The sequence below is a fragment of the Papio anubis genome, chromosome 7, assembly GCF_008728515.1.
Source record: "Papio anubis isolate 15944 chromosome 7, Panubis1.0, whole genome shotgun sequence".
Lineage (NCBI taxonomy): Eukaryota > Metazoa > Chordata > Mammalia > Primates > Cercopithecidae > Papio > Papio anubis.
The window spans coordinates 126,440,974-126,448,123 of NC_044982.1; positions in this window are offsets into that span (position 1 = coordinate 126,440,974).

Below are 7,150 nucleotides of genomic sequence, written 5' to 3' on the forward strand. Positions count from 1 at the left end.
GTTACGATGGTGCCACTGCACCAAACAAAAAACAAAACAAAACAACAAAAGTGTTAATGGAAGTTCTTCAGACAGAAGGAAATGACACAAAATGAAAATATAGATCTAAATAAAGGAATGAACAGTATAAACTGTTAAACTTCATGGCTAAATAATAGCATTTTTCAATTATTTAAGTCTCAAAGATATTTGGCTGTTTTGAGCAAAAATAATAGCAATGTAGTGTAAAGTTTATAAAATATGTAGAATTCTGTAGGACAACAATAGCACAAAGGTGGAGATGGGAGAAATGGAACTTTCTCTGCTGTCCAGGGAAATGGAATATTCTGCTGTCCAGTTCTCACACACTATGTGAAGGGGTGTGATGTTGAAAGTGTTGGGTGGGCTGGGTGCAGTGACTCACGCCTGTAATCCCAGCACTTTGGGAGGCCGAGGCAGGTAGATCACGAGGTCAGGAGATTGAGACCATCCTGGCTAACATGGTGAAACCCTTTCTCTACTAAAAATACAAAAAATTAGCCAGGCATGGTGGTGGGCACCTGTAGTCCCAGCTACTCAGGAGGCTGAGGCAGGAGAATGGCCTGAACCTGGTAGGCGGAGCCTGCAGTGAGCCGAGATCGCACCACAGCACTCCAGCCTGGGTGACAGAGCGAGACTCCGTCTCAAAAAAGAAAAAAAAGAAAGTGTTGGGTGATAAGTGAATGGTGTGCACTCTGTTTTTTTTCTGTTGGGACTGATAGAAGAGAACAAATGGGAAAGGACATATTCCAGAACATAAGCAAATAAGCTTCCATATTCCCAGAGGGTGCCATATTCTGTTCCATATTTTGAGGCCAAATACCATCATGTGATAAGGTGAAACACTCAGATTGAGGAATTGCTCCGTGAGACTGAGGCGCTGTAGAGAATAAACAAAGTGGAAGGAAGGGGATTCAAAGAGCGAGTCAGAGTGGATATTGAAAAGGCCAGGTTTCAGGAAATAAAGTTTAATGGAGGGCAGGCTCCTAAGTACCAACAGCGAACTTGCACCAAGAAGCCCCACATCTACTACTTGGTATGCCAGGTTTCCCTACATATAATAAAGCAGCCAGCTGTGAGACACAAGGAGAAAGCCCTATCACCACTCCATGGATGAAAAAACCAAGGCACAAAGAGACGGATTTGCCCAAGGAGATGATCAACAGTCAGAATCAGCTCTAAGATTCAGGCTTCTTGACTGGTGATTCCAAATTCTGTCAATTTTTAAATTGGTGACTCTTTAAAACTTTTTAATGAAGTATAGTATCTAGACCAAAAAATGAACAAAAAATGTTTCAGAAATGAACACACCAATAGGGCTAGCTCCCAGATCAAGAACAGAATGTTCCCAGCCCCAGAATTCCCCTCCTGTCTCTTTTTTTCAGTCACTGTCCCTCTGTCCCTCCAAAATAACCACTATCATGACTTCTAAGAGCATAGAATACTTTTGCCTGTTTTTGTCCTTTCTAGAAATAGAAAAATAAATTGTGGGTTTTTTTTTGTTTTGTTTGTTTTTTGTTTTTTGCTTCTGGTTGCTCTAGCTAAGCATTATTTTTGTGAGGTTCTTCTATATTATTGCATATTCAAATAGATCATTCTCATTGCTACATAGTATCCCATTATTTGATTATACCACAATTTACGTATCCCTTCTATCAAATGTCAAGGGCACTTGGGTAGTTTCCAGTCTGGTGCTGTTACAAAGAGTGCTGTTATGAACATTCTTGAAAGTGTCTTTTGATGAATATATGTACACAGTCCTATTGGATGGATATTTAGGACTGACATTGCTGAGTCTTACAGCATATGCATGTTAAGCTTTAGTAGATACATAGATACTGTAATTGGCATGTTTAAATTTTGTCTATCGAAGGTTAAAACTCACCTGACTCTAAAATTCTGTATTTATTTACATCCGGGCATCTGTCTTACATTGCTGGAAAATTGTCTTCTCTTCTCATCTAGATCTTGAGGAGAGGATCGTGACTTAAACTTGCCTCGAATCTCTAGAGTGCTGGGTACTTGGGACTGGATACAGAACACTTGTTACATGAATACTTTGTTATTCAAATGTACAAAGAATTGCATAAACATAGTTCTGCTTCTAGAAGAAAGCCACGGACTTACACTCAAAGTCTAAGGCAGGGCCACAAAACATCTCAATAGAAAGAATAACTAAACCAAGATTGACTTAAAAGCTTGATAGCAGAGGTCATGGCTCATTAATCTTTGCATCCTTCACAGTGTCCAACACAATGTCTTATACATAGTAGGTGCTCAATAAATATTTGCCCCAAAAATGGAATCAACAAAGAAATGATTGTGAATTGCTTATATCACATCTAGCTCAAAGTCAAGTGCTTTTTGAGACAGAAAAACAAGATGAATATAGAATTGGGTAAAAGTTGGAGGAAAACATGCATTAATCCTACTCATGAAAAATATTTCATATAAGGAAAGCAACTTCACTTTTTTATTTTTCAGCCACTCCTCCCAGAAAGAGAATTCCTAAACCCCTTGCTCTGATCCTAAACAATGTAAAACTAAAGAACAGATAAATTTGAGGGCTGGAGGTTATATTTTATTCCTCAATAACTAGATGTAGCAGGAGAAGAAAGATTTGAAAACTTTTTTTAAGACCAGAACTTTGTCTAAGAGACCTCCCCTTCAGAGGCTCAAGGTAAGACCTGGGAGTGGTGAGGACACAGACCAAGGGAAGGCCTGGTCTTTGGCATGGGCTCGAGTGTCAAGCAACTAAGCCTGGACTTCTCTCTCTGGGCAGCAACAACATTCATAAAGACAGCGCAAGTCACAAGAAACGAAGATGAGATGCTGAGGCATTCCTGAAGGGCCTTTGTGAAGAAAAGGGGAGCTTGGAAAAGAGATCTGAAGTTGACAGCATCTCTGAAGGGTCCCGCAGTCCCGGAAAGACTGAGAGCTGGTTACACAGTTGTGTGCATGTCTGCTGAGGGCAACATAAAGGAAGTGCTTTTTGTTCATTTCAAAACCAAATAAATGAAATACAAACCTCTGCAAGTTATGCCCAGTGGCATGTTTTGACATCTCACTGGAAATCAAATTTCTGCCCCACAAAAGTCAAGAGGTTTTGGCCAGGACCCAAAAGCCTTTCTCAAACTTCTCATTAGCAAACAAGAGAGTAATCTGAGGTTTCTAACCCATTGTGTAAACTGCAGTATCTCCCCTTCCCTAAAACCAGAAAAACCCCGGAATATGTTCTAAATGGAAAAAGAGCTTTCCTGCAGCTGAAGACAGGAGTGGAGTGACCTCAGGGCCACTGAGCCAAACCCCCTGGGTTCTAGAGAGGAAGGAAAGGGAACACAGCTGGGGGGTGAGGGTGAGAGGGGTCATGAAGGGAAAAGAGGGGAAGAACAGGGAAGTACTAGGAAGGTCAGAGACAAAAAAAAATGAACATTTATTGAGCACCTACTGTGTACCAGATTTTTTACATAAAGTATTTCATTTGATCCTCAAGGCAACTCTACAAAATAGGTCATGGTATCTGTATTTTGATGGTCAAGAAGATTAATCCTCACCTGAAATTTCATGGCCAGTACTCCCTGACCCCTGGGCAAGTCGGCTCCTAATGTGGACCCCATGCCTTAGAGGGCTTCGCTTTGGCCTTCCTCTGGCCACACTGCTATCCGAGAGGTAAATAGTCCCAGGAACAAGGAGGTGCATCCACGCAGAGCCTGTGTAACCCTACTAGACAGTACTCCAGGTTCCTAGAACCCCAGAATTTTCTGCCCAAACTTCTGCTCACAGTCCACTGGCTAGACCTCGTTATGTGCCTCCATAGAGATACAAAGAGAGAGATGTAGAGCCTGACTTCCCAGCAACAACTTCACAGCACGGAAGGGCAGCATGAATCTTGTGGTCAGTTAATCATCTTAGGCATTCATGGCCTCAAACCCAGGTCAGTTCTATGTTGTGAGGAATCTGTGTCCCACCAGATTGCTACTCTATTGCCTAAATTTGGTCTTTCTGTGTCTTGTGTGTGCATAAAGGGCCTTATCTGGTCAGGTTGCTGAACAGGGATGAAAACACTAAGGAATCGCTTTAACATAGGAGAAAGAACATCGAATGCTCAAATAGATGTCAGCAACTTGGACTTAGTAGATTCAGTGCAATTCTTCATGGGTCCTGAAGTCTTTAATCTGAGAGATAGGGAAGTTAGCTACATGCAGGGACCATAGAAATCATAGCCACAGCCGGACTTTTCATCCATTTTTTAATCAGATGGCAATCCCACAGTCTATGATAATTTTGGAAAACTTTTCTGGTCCCTAATACGGCCAGAATACCATTTGCCACTACTATTAATCAGATTTTACATGTCCTTTGCCCCATGGTTAGTGCCAAAAGGTTTGGGAGTCAGGCAGTCTTTGGTTTAAATCCCAGCTCTGCCTTTTACTAGCTGTAAGACCTTGAGCAACTCTCTTCACCTCAGTTTCCTCATGTGTGAAACAGATCTCAGTACCACCTAATAGTGTTGTTGTGTGAAGATTAAACGAAAGCATCTGCCCTGGTGCTTGACACATGGTAGATGCTCAATACATTTAATTCCCTTCCTCCTATCTGTAGCTGACAGGAGCTAGTTACACTTGCGTATTTATTCTCCTACCATCCATCTAGTGATAGAAATATTCAGTACAAATTCTTTTCCCAGTATCCAGTGTTTATACAGGTACATATTTACGCAAGCTATTTTGACAATTTGAATTAATTTAGTTTTTTAAAGAAGAGCTTTATTGAGATGTAATTCTTGTACCACAAAACTAGCTTTTCCAATTATACATTTCAGTGGGTTTTAATATATTTAATGGTGCAAGCAGCCATCACTGCTATTTAATTTTAGGACATTTTCATCACCCCCAAAAGAAACCCCAAACCCATTACTAGTCACTTCCCACTTCTCCCACCCCCCTCCCAGCCCTAGGCAACTACTAGTCTACTTTGTCGATACAGATTGGCCTATTCTGGACATTTCATGTAATTTGTAGTCTTTTGGGCTAGGTGCAGTGGCTCATGCCTGTAACCCCAGCACTTTTGCAGGTCGAGGCGGACAGATCACTTGAGGTCAGGGGTTCAAGACCAGCCTGGCCAACATGGTGAAACCCCATCTCTACTGAAAATACAAAAATTAGCCAGGTGTGGTTTTGGGCACCTGTAGTCCCACCTACTCAGGAGGCTGAGGCAGGAGAATCGCTTGAACCTGGGAGGTGGAGGTTGCAGTGAGCTGAGATCGTGCCACTGTACTCTAGCCTGTGTGACAGTGAGACTCTGTCTCAAAAAAAAAAAAAGAAAAGTCTTTTGTGTCTGTTTTTTCTTTCACTTAGCACAATGTTTTCAGCTTTCACCCATATTGTAGCATATATCAGCACTTCATTCCCTTTTATTCCTGAAGCATAGTCCATAGTCCATGTATACTACATTTTGTATGTTACATATACTACGTTTTGTTCATTCACTGGTTGATGGTCACCTGGATTATTTCTCCCTTTTAGTTATGAGTAATACTGCTATGAACATTTGTGTACAAATTTTTGTGTGGACATTTGTTTCAAATTCTCTTGGGTATGCACTTAAGAGTGGAATTGCTGGGTCATGTGGTAACTCTATGTTTACACTTTCGAGAAGCTGACAGACCTTCCAAAATAGCTATACCATTTACTTTCCCGTCAGACAGGTAAGAGGGTTCTAATTTCTCCACAACACTTATTAATAGCTGTCTTTTTAATTATTACCATCCTAATGGGTAAAGTGCTATGTTATTGTGATTTTGATTTGCATTTCCCTGATGGCTAATGATGTTGAGCATCTTTTCATGTATTTATCGGCAATTTGTAGCTTTTCATTGAGGAAATGTTAATTTAAATCTTTTGCTCATTTTTAATTGGGTTATTTGTCCTTTTATTGAGTTGTAAGAGTTGTTTATAATTTTGAATATAAATATCAGATATATGATTTGAAGTGTTTTTTCCGCTTCTGTGGGTTGTTGTTTTACATTCTTGATGATGTCCTTTGAAGAACAAAAGTTTTAAATTTTTATGAAGTCTAATCTGTTTTTTCCTTTTGTTGTTTGTACTTTTGGTGTCATATCTAAGAAGGTGTTGCTTATCTAAGGTAATGAAGATCTATTCCCGGGTTTTCTTTTAAGAGTGTGTGGTTTTAGCTCTTACATTTAAGTCTCTGATCCAGTTTGTGTTAATTTCTGCATATGGTGTGAGATAGAGATTCTGACTTAACTCTTTTGTACGTAGATATCCAGTTGCCAGACCAAGCACCATTTGTTAAAAAGTTTGTTTTTCCTCCAATGAATTGACTTGACACTCTAATACAAAACCAGTTGACCATAAATGTGTTTCTTTCTCAGCTCTCAGTTCCATTCCATTGATCTATATTTCTATTCTTATCCTGGTATCACATAATATTGATTGCTATAGCTGTGTAGTAAGTTTTGAAACTGGGGAGCGTGAGTCCTCTAATTTTTTTTTCAGGATTGTTTTGACTATTTTGGATTCCTTGATTTTTCATATGAATTTTAGATCAGCTTGTCAAGGTCTGCAAAAAAGACAGCTGAGATTTTGGTAGGGGTTGCATTGACTGTGTACACCAAATTGGAGAGTAATGCCATCTTAATATTAAGCCTTTCAATCCATGAACATGGGACATCTTTTTATTTATTTAAATCTTCTTTAATTTCTTTCAGTGGTGTTTGGTAATTTTCAGTGTACAAATTTTAAACTTTTTTGTTATATTGACTTTTAGTTTCATTTTTCAGATTGTTTCTTGTTAAACTATACAAATACAATTGATTTTTGTATATTGTATAAATGTATAATATATAAATGTACTTTTTTGTTTGTTGGTTGGTTTGTTTTGATGGAGTCTTGCTCTGTTATTCAGACTGGAGTGCAGTGGTGTGATCTTGGCTCACTGCAACCTCCACCTCCCAGGTTCAAAGTGATTCTCCCACCTCCGCCTCCCAAGTAGCTGGGATTACAGGCATGCACCACCATGCCCAGCTAATTTTTGTATTTTTAGTAGAGATGGAGTTTTGCCATGTTGACCAGGCTTATATAAGTGTGTATTTGTATTTTGTCATGTATCC